Source organism: Vicugna pacos, chromosome 11 (genome assembly GCF_048564905.1).
Source record: "Vicugna pacos chromosome 11, VicPac4, whole genome shotgun sequence".
Lineage (NCBI taxonomy): Eukaryota > Metazoa > Chordata > Mammalia > Artiodactyla > Camelidae > Vicugna > Vicugna pacos.
In genome coordinates this window covers 53970243-53985354 of record NC_132997.1, presented here as the reverse complement: position 1 = coordinate 53985354, position 15112 = coordinate 53970243, and the positions used below count along the sequence as shown (strand labels likewise).

At 36.7% G+C, this 15112-nt stretch overlaps 2 protein-coding genes and 1 pseudogene across 4 annotated transcripts in view; 1 reads left to right on the top strand and 2 right to left on the bottom strand.

Annotated features, from left to right (window-relative positions):
• Positions 1–15112, bottom strand: part of CTNNA3 (catenin alpha 3) — a 1353918-nt gene that overhangs the window by 914738 nt on the left and 424068 nt on the right. The window lies entirely within an intron of this gene.
• The window catches only part of LRRTM3 (leucine rich repeat transmembrane neuronal 3), a 166705-nt gene that overhangs the window by 138993 nt on the left and 12600 nt on the right, over positions 1–15112 (top strand). The window lies entirely within an intron of this gene.
• Positions 788–1925, bottom strand: LOC116282351 (Y-box-binding protein 1 pseudogene; annotated as a pseudogene).

Below are 15112 nucleotides of genomic sequence, written 5' to 3'. Positions count from 1 at the left end.
TTGTACTGGGGGGGGGCTTTTTTTTGGTCAAAAAACATTTTTGTTTCTTTATTTTTATTAGTTATAAAATTGTAAGTTGGCAGTTCTTCACTCTCAACACTCTACATTTAATTTAGCTTCTAACTTCCCTTAGTTCTCAAACTTATTTTTGCTCTTTGAGGTAGTAAGTCCCTTTTCTTTGCCTATTGGTAAGATCTTTTTGTCTTTGGTTTTCAGCAGTTTTACCGTTATGCACCCATGAATGTTTTTATTTTATTTATTCTGCTTGGGTTTTGATAAATTTCTTGAATCTGTGTGGGGGTGTCTTTCTTAAATTTTGGGAAATTCCTGGCCTTAACTCTTTAGATAACGCATTTCCTCCATTTGTTCTCTCCTCTGCTTTTGAGATTTTTTTTAAAATTTTATTTATTTATTTATTTATTTATTTATTTATTTATTTATTTATACAATTATTTAAGAGCTTTATTAACAGGTGCTTGCAGTTTGTTGACTTTTTCTTTAAATCAAGCTGTAAACTTTAATTACAAATTAAAAATGAGGTTCTTAATAATCTCAACTTGATCAGAAAAGAAAGAACTTAAAAACCTTTAAAGGTGTATTGATAAAAACCAGGCTTTTTGTTTTTTTTTAAACACATCTGTCATTACCAGAAAGAGACATCTTCGGGTAAAAATAATAAAAAACCCCATGTTGCATAGATAATGCAGATAATTCTAGTTATCTGGTCAACAGGCAAAGAGCAAGCACTTAAGGTCTTCAGCTCCAATCTTTTGTTCATTTCTTATTGCTAGAATTTCATAGTCATTTCTTCTTGTTGGATGACTAAACCGGATGTAGAGATGGTAAGCTGGCACTTACTCTGCTCCACCTGGGGAGCAGACCAATTCTCAGCTGGTGGATCCGCTGCTTTTGTCTCTGCCATCTTGGGGTTTTGGGTTTTCCGGGCATCTGCATAGGTAATTGAAGTTGCAGTGGTACCGACACTGAGGTAGCTGCTGACCCTGAGTCTCATCTCCTTGATTTTCCTTCCTCATCTTCTTCACCGCCATCCTCTCTGGGCTGTCTGTGTTGGGGACGGCCCCTCCAGAATCGTGGTCTATAACCCCAACACATATTCTGTCTCACTGGTCTACCTTGTTCTCCTGCACCCTGGTTGTAAGAACCCTCCATCAACTCTCCCTGCATAGGAGGGTGGAATACTGTGGTCAACACCCATAGGGTCTAGGCACGTAGTAAGGTGGGAACCTTCGCCTGCGGTAGGGCCGGTGCTGCTGGCCTGGCCTTCCAGAGAACTCTCCCATCCCTTGTTCTTTTCCCCACTCTCACTATTCTGGTAATTCCACTGGTAATTGCGTGGAGGACCCCTGCGACGTGGATAGCATCTATAATGGTTATGGTCGGCTCTGTATTTGGTGCCTCACACTGCAACTTCACCAGGGCCTGTAACACTTGCTGCCTCTGCACCCTTTTCTCCTTCAACATCAGACTCTACAGTCCCTCCATCTCCTCCACGGTGGCGAAGGTACTTTTCCTGGGGTTACTCTTCTGTATGGCAATCTGGTGCACAAATACATCTTCCCTGGTATCATTCCTGTTGATGAAACCGTATCTGTTTCTTACATGAACCATTTTACTGTTCCCAAAACCTTCCTTACGATGATCTTTTTGTCCCTGCCAGCAGGCACCTCAGTTGTAAGGCCCCCCCCCGCCCCCGGGCCGCAGCTACCTGCGGCGTTGCCGGTGGTTCTGGGCTTGGTGTCGGCAGCGCTGAGGGCGGGGGCGGTGGGCGGCTGCCGGGTCTCTGCCTCACTGCTCATGGTTGCGGTGACGGTGACGGTGACTGTGACTGATGCTGGCTGCGGCAGCTGCAGCTCCTCCCAGGGTATGACGGTAGCTAGGCTGGCGGTGGCAGGGCTGCTCAGGACTCTCTGGGATCCGCTCTCTGCTCCCGCTACCAATTGAACTTGCTTTGGGGACTTTAATTTTATATGTTAAAATTGTTGAGCATATCCCAAATATCTTTCACACATTATCTGATTTTTCCTTCTCTTTCTATGCTGATTTTGGGTGTTTTTCAATTTAGTAATCTTGTGGTCTGTGTTCTACATATTATGCTTCTACATCAAATTCTTAATTTCAGATAGAGTTAACGTCAGCTCAAGAATAGCCGTTTTATTATTGTGTATGTATCCCCCATTCTCTGATAAAATTTCCTATTCATTTCTACCAAATGTTTCTTTGGTCCATTTTTATTTCTATTTTCCGGAACATTTTAATTAATCATAGATATTTTGAAGTCCTTGTCAATTGTGTGCAATATCTGAATCATCTACTTGTTTGCTTCAAATGTCTTTTTTTTTCTTTTGATTATTGGTCATATAGTTTCACCTATTTGTATGTTTAATTACTATTTCATTATATGACAGAAAAGTATGCATAGAATAACGTCAGAATTGCCAAATGATATCTTCCACCAGAGAAGATTTCCTCTTTCTATTGTTGGGCTGATGAGAGGCTGGCTGATAATTTCAAACTAATCAAGGATTCAGCTGGGTTGGGGCTTGGATGAAATTTTAGTGCGATATATGTGATCTTCTTATTTCTATTTCTAAGCCATGACACTCCCTGGACTTTGATTCAGATCCTGGTGGATATTTATCCTCTCAGCCCTGACAACTATTTCCTCAAGCCCAAATAACTAAAAAAATTTGGCAAGTTTCTTCAAGAGCTCTGTATGAGTTTAGCATCTCCCTCCTACCAAGTCCTTTTATTTGTTTCTTTCCTGAAACCAAAAGTCTGCAGAAGCTTTCACTCTGTCTTTTAGAAGCTTTTAGTCTCACCCTCTTGCTTCTCATATGGCCTCAGGACACAGTAAACCCGGTGGAGAAAGCTGGCTGTGTGTTTTAGATCCCTTAAGTTTGCAATTTGTCATCCCAGCCTTATACAATCATTAAATTTTTTGCTGGCTTTTCTTACTCCCAGAAGACACCTTCTGCCTGGCCCTAGTCTAACCTCAGACCACACTCAGAATAAGTAAACGCCCTTGGGGAAAAAATGACAATCAGTAGCATGGCTTAGAATGATTTACTCCCTGAAATTTTAGTTCATTCAGACCCTGTTGCTTCAGCTTTAGGAAGTATAGCTAATTTATTTAGATTGTTCTAGGTATTGCAAAAGAAAAATTGGCCTGACATAACCTACCTGGAAATGAAAAAGCAATTATGTTTTAATAGCTCTACTTGTTTTCGAAACTCTTTAGATTGAGACAAAATTGACTCTCCTTCATTTTCCACTTTTTGTCTTAATTTTGAAATCTGGAACAACATAGAAATATTATATCCTCATATATTTCTCCACCTATCTGAAGGATTGTCTCCTTTAAATCTCTTTCTTTCCACAGTAAATGTCAACAAATTCTAAACGTATTTTTCATACATCGTTTACAACTTGGTCACCATCTTCATGGAACAATCCAGTTTGTCAGTAACCTTCTTAACATGCAAATATGGACAAATATGCTAGATGCTATTATTAAACTCAAAAAGGAAAAAAGAATCGTAAAAATAATACAGTTATGAAAGAAGTTATCTGATGAATTGTTTTCAAAATCACATAAACAAGAGCAAAAAAACCACAAAGACAGAAGTAAAAAAGTTATACATAATAGAGATAAAAACAATGAGTTGAAAGCTTCCAAAATGAATAAAAGCTCATGAAAAATGCTAAGCATAAAAAATACATTTTATTCTTTTCAAATCCTTTCTTCACAGATGACATCAATTTATTCTCCCAATTCAATCACATTTTATAGATGAGTTAACTTAGAGAATTCTGCCCAATGTAAAAAATGTAATTAGTGGCAGAGATTTTCTTGGTTCAGATACAGATATTTACTACACGGCTATACTCCAATCTATTGAATCATCAAAATAATGCCAAGTAAACACTTTTAAACTTTACCATAAAAATTTAGCTGAAGAGAATGACCCTTTGAAAATGTAGACAATTCTCTTATTTAAAGAGAAAAATATATAGTAGGTTCTCTCTTATACCAGCTAAAGATGTGTATACAGAACCACAAAGTACATTTCCTAATATTACTAAGGTTTTTGAGAAGGGAGATGAGGATTTCAATATATAGAAATCTCTATCTATCTCACATTTAAGAATCAAGCCACCCAGTAAAATGGTCAGTATTTTAACAAGGTAGATTTAATCCTAAAAACATGTAGCTCTCTACCTCCCTCTTACATGTTAAGCAAATATCTGTGCAATCGATCTCCTCTTTTTAAGTACTTAGGGATGCATTTGGCACCTGAGGTGGCTACTTTGAGCTTCTAAAAATATGTTTGTTTTCCCGGAGCTGTTGTTGCCTTGACAATTCAAAGATACATTTGCAGTTACTCTGATTTAGAGAAGAGGGATGTAAATTTGGCTGTTTTGTGTTGCTTCTAAGAATTTCTCTACAAATCAATGCCACTTAAAATGTTCTTAACTGAACAAGTTTAAAGCAGCATACAACGGCCAAAAATCTTACATCTGAAAAAAAAAAAAATCAAAGCCCAAAGCCCCCATTACCTATAGGTAGGAACAGTAATGGTATGTAAAATGTAAAACTATATTACAGAAACTAATATTTCATTCCACAATCAGAGATGAGACTGGGGGGAAAAGTAACCCTGAGAGAGGTGCCAGTTTTACTTAAATTGAGGGTAAGGGGTAAATGAGAGCAGAGCTGGCTTGAGCCTGGACCCAGGTTTGCCACCTGCCATAACTAAGATGGGAAAGAACCAGAAAGGTGAAGTTCGAGACCTATAAGACAAGCTTCCCTAACTTTATGAGACTGCATACTTGGAGTTCTGTCAATGTTTAATATTTTCTCAAAGTAAGATACAGATGAAACTCTCCAGTCCAGGAAATTAGATGGGCCCAAGATGCCACTAGGAGGCAAAGGAAGCTATTATAAATATTGGGAAGTTTGAGTTAATGCAGAGAAACTGATAAGTTGCCTGGCACCTTGTAAGTGCTCGTTACTACTGAGCTGAATATGAAGTGAATTGTGGGTTTACTACAAGCATACTTCCTGAGTTAGGAGGCCTGGGCAAACAGAGCCAAAAATTAACTCACAAATTCAAAGCCATCTATTTTTAAAATGCATGATAAGCAACACAGGAAGCTTTTATAACTAGCCAGCAAAATCTGAGCTTTCAATCAACAATTTCTTTCACGGAAGGTGTGGAGCATGGAAAGGATCCAGAAGCACAGATGGTTTTTTACATCTGCACATGCAATTTCCTTTTTCTCCGTCTTTATATAAACCTCTCTCATTTTTTTTTTAAAGAATGATAGAATTTACCAGTAAAATGCAGCACTACTTACTGCCTCTGGAAATGTTACTCACCTCCGTATCACATTTTTAGCAGCAATTTAACTATTTTTCAGTAAGTGTAGAGAGATGGGGGAAAAAACCTTATAAATTCCCCCTTTACTATATCTTGAATAATTTCAGACGTTTAATTCCTCCAGGGATCTAACACTTTTCAAGTATTTAAAGTAAGCACCTTTCTCCACCCTAATCCCTAACTACTTTCTTAGGATTAACACTAATTTTTCGTAGAATCTTAAGACCAGAATGAATCTTCGAGGTCATGTTAGTGCAATGCTCTCCTAGGTAGGCAATGAAGGCCCAGCAGGGCTAGTGACTTGCTCAAGGTCACTTTGCTGATTAGTGCAGGGGTACTAAGAAAAGCACACTTGCATCACAATTCACAATTACAGAGCCACATGTATGAAGACCAACATAGAGCCATGTCTCTAAAAATTTATTTCCAGGACTCCATCAGGATGCAAAGCCCCTATTCTTCCAAAGTAAATCAGATTCATTTGAGGACGTAAAGATGCCTGATTTTCAAAATCCAAGGGTATTTCTCAAAAATTTAAATAGACATATCATGTTTCATAATTGGATATAATGTACAGTATGGTAACTCTACTTAAAGTGACAACAACAATAATAATAATATTGGATGGAATGAAATTCCAGGTATCCAAACATTATATAGGAAACTGGATTTGTGAGTTTTGGTAAGGAAGTAAATAACATAATACTACAACATAAACTACAAAAATGCTTCAAAAGGAATATTCAGTTTAACTTTAGAAAAATACTCTGTTGAAACAAGCAAAATTAGTTATTAAATTCTCTGACTGTCATGCTAATTAAGCTAGCCTACACTTCTCTTCTGAACTCCAGAATTGAGCAAAGCCCCTCCCCAACACCACCATTAGGCTATACCAGACCTCCACACCCTTATTAAGGCTAGCACCAAACTCACAACCAAAGCAATTGTGAACCCATCACCCTTGCCATGTATCCTCTTCCAGGGAATGCCCACATCAGGACACTTGTGCATCCAGAAACCTAAACTTCCTTGAGACCTCACTCACTCCCATTTCTAATCCCTTCACCAAATCCTATCCCTGTGCCTAAATGCTCTTCAAATTTGATGAATTCTATCTCCTAGCCACCACCCACATCCATACTGCCTTCTTACTCTCTAATGGATCCTCCAGTAGCTTCCTGACAGTTTTGTACATGTTCACTCTTGATGCTCTTTTCTCCAGAATTGTCTTTCTATAAATACAAATCAGTTCCTGTCACTTTCCCACTTAAAATTCTTCATTGGCTTTCTATTGCTTTATGATAACACATAAACCCTTTAAAAATCTCTCAAAAAATCATAAAATGGCCTATAAGGAACTAATGATGTGGCCCCAACGGCCTCTTGGACCCATCTCTAAAGGGCCTTCTTCCCACCAGCACCCCCAGTCCCATCCTGTAATTTCTAGTCCAGCCATCCTGGGCCCCCTTTCCCATGCCTGCCTCTGATTCTTTGCTCAGTGTTACCCTGATCTGAAGCATGCTTCCTCCCACTTACACTCATCTGTTCACACATCTCAAATCCCATGAAACGTTCTTAGGGAAGTCCACCATGATGTCCCTCCCTGCAAGACCTGTTTCCAGTACTTCTCCTCTACAACCAACATCAAAATTTATAACAATATATTTGTATGATGATTTGTTTAATGTGTATCCCCTTACTAAAATATATGTTTCTATTTATTCACTTATCTCACTAGCACCTAGAACAGTAGCTAGCACATAATAAATGTTCAATGATTGTTTATTGAATGAATGAATAAATCAATAGAGAAGAGAGAAAGGGAAGAATGGAGGAAGGGAAGAAAAAGAGCAGGAATGATTTATACTGTAAAACCCACCAAGGGTTTGTAAAGGTCCATTTCAGGCTTATATGTTAGCTCAGATAACTGAGGCTGGTAGAACGTTTACTAGATTATAGACCACAGTCACACTCCGATCAAGTCTATCCAAGTTATCCAAACTTCAGTCAGTTTAAAGGCTTTCCCTCAGGGGTAAGAACCATGTAGAGGTTTTTTTTTTTTTTTTTGTACTGAAAGCCAAAAAAACTAAAAGCCCTACATAAAAATGCTATTTTTAGACTTTTTACTGAGCTTAGTTAACACCATAAAACAGGTATAAAGAATGACCTTCCTCCAGTGAAACTCCAAGTCCTGGAAAGACTCGTGTGTACTTATAAGACTCTAGAGCTACAGTGCCTACTAACTGGCCAATATACAATGTAGAAAGCTCTAAAGCATGATCGCCATAAAGTTTGTGTGTATGATTTTGTGTCTCTAAGGAGGTGAAGAAGGAAATGATCAGCAAAGAAGTGACAGAGGGAAATACCAGCAAAATGTTACTCTCCTTAAATTATTTAGGAAAATGGAGTCAAGGCAATTGCTGTGGCTTATAAATTTTTTTTCTGATTTTTTTTTAACATCAAATTCTCAAAATTGAGGATGAGGCCAGCAGGCCAAACATACTTGTGAGAGTGCAAAAGCAGAGAGAGACAAAAATGCCAATGTAATGCAGCAAAGCACTTCATTAGATTATGTGACTTGGAAGATTGTTATAATCTGGCTGCCATTAAGAGTTTTCTGAAAATGGGCTACAATTTCTAAGACAGTCTTAATCCACTTCAACTAGAACCTACACTATAAATTTAAAGTCACTGATAATTCATACAATTCAGGAGGACAAGGTATAATCCATATTTATGAGTTTTAGAGACAAGATTTGCATTCCCACTTTAGTTTCCTTCAGGCTCTGTTGGCCGTATTTTTTGTGTGGGGATATATGTAAGGTTGATTTATGAGCACTTGCATAAGAAAGTCTGCTTTATAGAATGAGAGTCAGAGTCTTAGGAATTGAAGAAACCACCATAAACACATACACCAGTGTCCATGGCCCAGCTTACTGCCAACTTTCTGCCACAGATACAGAAAGAACACAGTGATACAGCAGTGCAGCGCCTAAATCTAAGATCTGGGAGATGTGCAATCTCAGATAAAACTTGTATATCTTGGTTTGGGAAGCCCTGAAGAAGTAATAAATCTACAAGTATCTCCTCAGAACCAGGCCAAACAAAAGAGAAAGCAAAGTAGTTGCTCTCAAGCGTCTGTGATATAATTGGGAAGATAAGACATAACTCTATAAGATAGTCACTAACACGGCAGCTCGTAAGAAGTACTAGGGGAGGAGTAAAATTTTACATTGCTACAGTTCAGAGAAGGATGGTCATAGAAATTTGGAGGTTTTGTTTTTTCCAAAGTCTTCAAACAGCAGTTAGAAGTTAAGCTGGCTCCCAGCAGGATCCAGAGAGGTGGGGAAGAAGTAGCAAGAGGAAACCAGGATGAGTGACAACCCCAAATACTTGCATTTCTTTATAAAGTGTCCCTTTCTCTCAAGGAAAAGAAAATCATCCACGTTACATAAACTAGTAGATTGTTTTGCAAGTGAGAGACATTTTCTGCTGTATTAAGTTTTGAAATTGTATTTTTCCATTTATCTTACAGCATTTATATGGGGGTGGACGGAGAAGCATCAGCAGGTTAATTTCTTCCTTTCACAGAGATTTTGCTGTTTATAATTTAAAATAGAACAACTGAACTGTGGAACAAAATTGTGGAAGTCGGGAATACATATGATAAAACTGATGTTACTCAAAAAAAAAACTGGACTATGTATATAATTCCCACTTAGAGTGTTTTATTAAATCCCAATATCAGAATAGATCTGCTGATACAAGTTTCTGTCCCCAGAGAGGAAAGTTATAATTTTGTTATTTATCATTCTTATGCTTAATCCTGCTCTTTGGTATTTAATCACAGGCATTATCTACTTCATTTTCTAAACATGCATAGAAAAGGTGAAGTGACCTGCCTAAAGCTAAACAGTAAATCAGTATCCTATATTAGAACAAGAATTCTCAGTCCTTTTTGTTTAGTTGAATATTTGACATTTGAACTATGATACTTCCCACTAATAAGCCAGCCATTCTAATAATGTCCAAATATTTCTCCTTCTTTCAGTTCTGATAGAGCTTATAAATTTTTGAGCACTTCAATTTGCATCTCAAATATAGATTAATGTGGCAACAGTAAAAATTACTGAAAAAATGACTGTTGGAAGCAGTATTTTAAAAACACTTAATTCTCTAAGCTTATTTCAGCTATATATTGAACGGTGATATGAACGTGACAAGCAATGAACTATGTAGAAAAAGAACAGAGGACATGATAGAGTGTTTCAGTCAATCAGGAATAATATAATCATCCCTTTCATTTACTAAGAACTTACTCTTTCAGGATACACACAGGTATTCTCTCTAGTGCTAACAATAAAACCATGAGGTGAGGATTATTATATCGGTTCCACAAACACCAATATTGTGGCTCAGAAAGGTTAATTAACATGCCCAAGGTTACCCACCTAGTAAGCGATGGAGATTGACCCTTTTTGTCTGTCCTCATTGCTAGTACCTGGTTCCTGACCTCAGGCTCCCATCATCTCTCACCTACCATTTTCTGTATTCTCATAACCCACATGTATACCAACTGCTGCTCCTCCATGTGCATCATTGCTACTGGCATTCTGAGTAGTTCCAGTCCCATGGGCCAGCCATGTTGTCTAATGCCTCTGTGCCTCTGCGTGGAATGGTCTTTCTGCTTTCTCCTACAGAGTTCCTATTCTTTCTTCAAGGCTCAGTTCAGGAGTCTTCTCTCTCAGGCCTTTCCTGACCCCAGCCTAGCAGAGCTGATTATGCTCCACTGAGGCCACTGCATAACTCTTCTAAAGGTTGAGCTTACTCATTTTTATGTTCACATGCATGGATCACTCTTAGAGACTGGGAGCTCCTTGAAAACAGGAACCATGAATGACCAGTACCTAGTACAGTTCCTGAAACCTAGCTGGCATTCAATAAATTGAATACTTATACTACCCTGGGCAGAAGTTTAAGCCGGACCCAAAGCAATTGCAAATGACATAGGGCATATTAATCCTTCACCCATTATAATGGCATTGAGATTGCAATCAGCATTCTAAGAATCAAAGGGTTTTCTTTCAATGCTATAAAGAGAATTTTTAAAAATTACAAACCAGAGAATTTTCATGCTATATTTTAGTCAAAAATTAGATCGGTTACTCCTTCATTTGCTGTTCATTTCCCCTGTTGCATTTATTAATTATCAAATATATTAGTTGGTTTGAACAACTGCTTGCTCCTGATAGTCCATCTGTACTCTCTTCTCAATAATACACTGAAGTCATAAGTGCTGGATTTATTGCCTTGGTGATTTCCATGGCACAAATTGTGATTTCATCACAGCACTGAGCAGAAGGGAGAGCTAATGGGCAAGACAAAAAATGCTTAATCAATATTACTGGTGGCATAAGTTTAAAACCCTAGACCCCCAAGCAGATTTTGAAAAGGGCTGCACTCAAGGCCCTTGTCTCTAGAAATGCGTTTATTGCACCATGAAGTTAAGAATCATTTTCTTTCCTCACAAATTCTCAATTACTCCATAGGCCGCTTAGGGGTGCACTGAGTCTTTGGATAACTCAGTTGGTCCACAGGAGCAGAAATCCCTGAAGAAATGAGGTGGAAATATATTATTTCCAGGAAAGGTCTTTCCTCCCCAAAATACATGATTCTTTAAAAGACAGAGTATCTCTCTGGCATCAGCAGACAGAAGAAAATTTCAGAACTTGAATGCTGCAAGAGATCTGAAAAATCAGACATCAGCCCTGGAACTGACAGAAGTACCCTCTAATCTGGGGTAGTCAGGGGATGGACCACAATATTATGAGTTAAGAGAATGACCAGATTTGGGCAACTAGGAGCCATCCACCTGCTACATTAATTAAGTGCTCATAAGTAGGAGCGTAACTGGAATGCTGAATCAGGCAGGCACTTCCGTTATAATCACGCATTCTGACAGAAGCCATCTATCTGTGTGTTCTGACAATAAAGCAGGTGTGCACTGAAGGATCAAGAAGGGTGAGTGTGATCAGGGGACCACTAAGCATTTTCGTATAAAGACTTCTACATTGTTAAACTTCTTGACCTTTGAATCTATTTAAATACCTACAGGAGCTATCTGATTTATTAGAGAAAGATCCATCCTCTCTTTGAAACCATGTTACTAACGTCCTCAAGTAAAAAGAAAGCCTCTAATGTGTAGCCCCAGTATGATGACACAAATATAAGCCACATAGCTACCTTTTCATTGAACACACTATGAGAAATAAGCAATCAACGTAATGGTTAGCAAGCAGGTCAAATACATTCTTCAGTGTTCTTTCATGAGGTTACCATCTAGGAAATGCTGTCTCAGCGCTAAACTACAGCCTTATTTTTCTGGCCATCCCCATCCCCCAAACAGAATGACCGTATCCCATTATGTTACTTTTCATTGTCTACCTCAACACAACATTTCAACAATGTTCTTGGAGTTTTAACTACATTGAATTATATGTGGAATGTTATTAATTTCTAGAATTTTTCTGTTCTTTGTTTACATTTTTAAATTCCTCTTCAGAAGGTAAGAAAACCTGCACTATTCAGATACTAGATAATGTTTACAGCTTAACAATAAGAATCTAGTACATTTATTAAGAAACCGTGCAGCTTTTGTCCTACTCTGTCACTTATTTGCATCTCAATTTCATGTCCTGTAATAACAAATTATGAAATCATTAAAAATAAACAAATAAGCCATTCAAAATACATTAGTTCTCCCCAAAGGCACTTGGGATGATTCCCATTACATTCTTTTGAGAGTTTGATTTACTTACAAAAGCCATAAATATTTTATTAAAATGTGAGCAACTGAAGCAAATAAAAAAGGGAATGAGTGAAGAATAAAAATAAAAAGGTAAGGTAATCTAATCAGTTCTCTATTACAATGAGAGAGAGACATGGTAAATTCAGTTGGAATATAATCATTTTCCAAAGTAAATGTCAGGTCATAGAAGAGTCGCCTTGATTTCACAAAACTTCTCAGGGAGTGGGTGTAATCAGAGCTTCTGGGTTCTAGTGCTTCCTTATAAACAAGCACAAAATATCACACACCAAAAGCTTTCTCTCTTTGCGTCTATACTCACAACTAGACTCATGTACCTACTATTTTCTTAACTTTTTATTCACATATTCTGAATGATGACAGAAGCCCAGAGATGGTAGGCAATCTATTCTCATACCTATTGCTCCTTGAATTATCCTCAAACGTTTAGCACATTTCTATGCCTGGAGTGAGAATTCCACAAATACTTACAAGTGAGGAAGTGTAATAGGAAGAAAATACCAAAGATGCTCTGATTAGGAAAAAGTCACTAACCACTACCAAGTTGCACACACACACACACACACACACACACACACACACACACACACACACACACAGAACTCCCTCCTTATCCTCGGTTTCAACGTCTGTGGTTTCAGTTACCTGTGGTCAATCACAGCCAGAAAATACTAACTGGAAAATTCCTGAAATAAGCAAGTCATGAGTTTTAACTTGTGTGCCATTCTGAACAGAATGATGAAATCTCTTGCCTCCTGGCTCAGTACCACCAGAAACATGAATCATCTCTTTGTCCAGTGTATCCACACTATACATGCTACCTGCCTAGTCATTTAGCAGCCATCTCTCCATAATTAGTCACTGTCTCCATGACCTTTCACTATCAAAGTATTTCAGTTCTTGTGTTCAAATAACACTTTTTTTACTTAAAATGGCCACAGAATGCAAGAATAGTGATGTTGGCAATTCGGATAGTCTCTTACTGTGCCTAATTACTATGTTAAACTTTATCATAGGTATGTGATATGCATAGGAAAAGAAAGTATATATAGGGTTCAGTACTATCCATAGTTTTAGGCATCCACTGGGGTTCTTGGAATCCCTCATGGATAAGGGAAACTCCCCTCAAATATAATGCTTATATACAAAAAAATGCTTACATATTTTAAAGTATGTATAATATATTATGTATTATATAATGTACTCACTATCTCATACAATATCAGAGCCACATTAATAGATTTTAAAACTAAATTGAGGGAGGAGAACCAGATATCAAGAGTATATTACTTTAATGGGGGAAAAGTATAGCTCAGTGGTAGAATGTGTGCTTAGCATACACAGAATCCTGGGTTCCATCCCCAGTACCTCCATTAAACATAATAAACAAACAAACAAACAACAAACTTAAGTACCTCCCCAAAAATAAATTTTAAAAATAAATAAATTCTTAAGAGTATATTAATTTAAAAATTAATTTATGATTCTACTCTAAGGCTCATTCAAGTGAGAATGTCTTCTTTAGTAGAGATGAAAAAATAAAAATCATTTTGCTACTTAGATTAGATTAGATTTCTTAACCCTTAAATTTACATTCCCTTAATCATATATTTCTGCAAGATTTATGATCAGTTCTTTCTTTCGAATCTTGATACTTTGATATTTTAATAACAGGTATTTGAATAATAGAATAAAAATGATGAATTGTTAATATTATTCATAACGATATAAGATTAAAGTTTTTCGAGACGACTGCATCTCATAGAGAATCTATCTCGAGTATATGTTTATACATAAACATCCTTTATACATCCTTTTCTTCATCACTGATCTTGTGTCATTCAGATTATTGATTAGCAGTATTAATGATACAACCTAACAATAATAAAAACTCTTACATAAAACTCCTTTGTGTTATTTTATATTTGTACCTTTTTTATCACTGAATGTCTAGCTGTGTTAAACAGAGCTAAAACGTATTCTCTCAGTAGGGTATGCTGATGATAGTGAAGATTGTTGTGCAACATCGGGTTTGAGTTTTACTGCACAAATATGGCCTAAAATATTTTGATGTTTTTAATTGCATTTGATACCTACTTTGAACCTTGAGTTGAAACCAAATCATCATATTGTTAATGAAACAAAGTGGGCCATTAAGAAATAACACCTCACATTTTTCCTTATGTAGCTTATTTTTAACTAGTTTGATCTAAGCCATGGTTGAAAAAATATTATATGCATATATATGTGGCTAATCACATAACACTGATCAAAGATACAACCATTTAACTTGCTCATTATTAATTATTAGTAAGAAACTAAAGCCAGACATCTATATCCTATGAAGTAAGGTAACAGAAAATGAACCCTAGAAAATGACAGTTTGTAAATGTTAGGTATAATTGTGAAAAAACAGAAAGTAAAATTAAGTGAGACAATATAAGTAAAACACTGAGAAGAGCCAGATACTTTCCGCCCTCAACATTACTTGCAGTCGGTCCAATGATAGTCACCACTCATGTTATCTGAATGTGCTAACACCATTTAGAGGTTGATCTTTATTTTAATGTCATCAAGAAATGTTTTACTGTGTTATAATAAAAACTATATTGTCAGGGCTTACCCTTTTTGAAGTTCATAGTATTTTTGTGTCATAAAAATTGGAAATAATAAAGGAATAATAATTATTATACCAATAGTTATATATAATATAATTATACTAATAATTTTAATAAATTAGATATGTACATTAGCACATCTTTATCTGAAAATCTGATATCTTCACTATAAACATAAGTATATAAATATAAACTTTGTGAGAAGTATTTCTGTTCCCTGCAATCTTTCTATTAACAAAAACTTTCAAAATTTTATTAATACATAG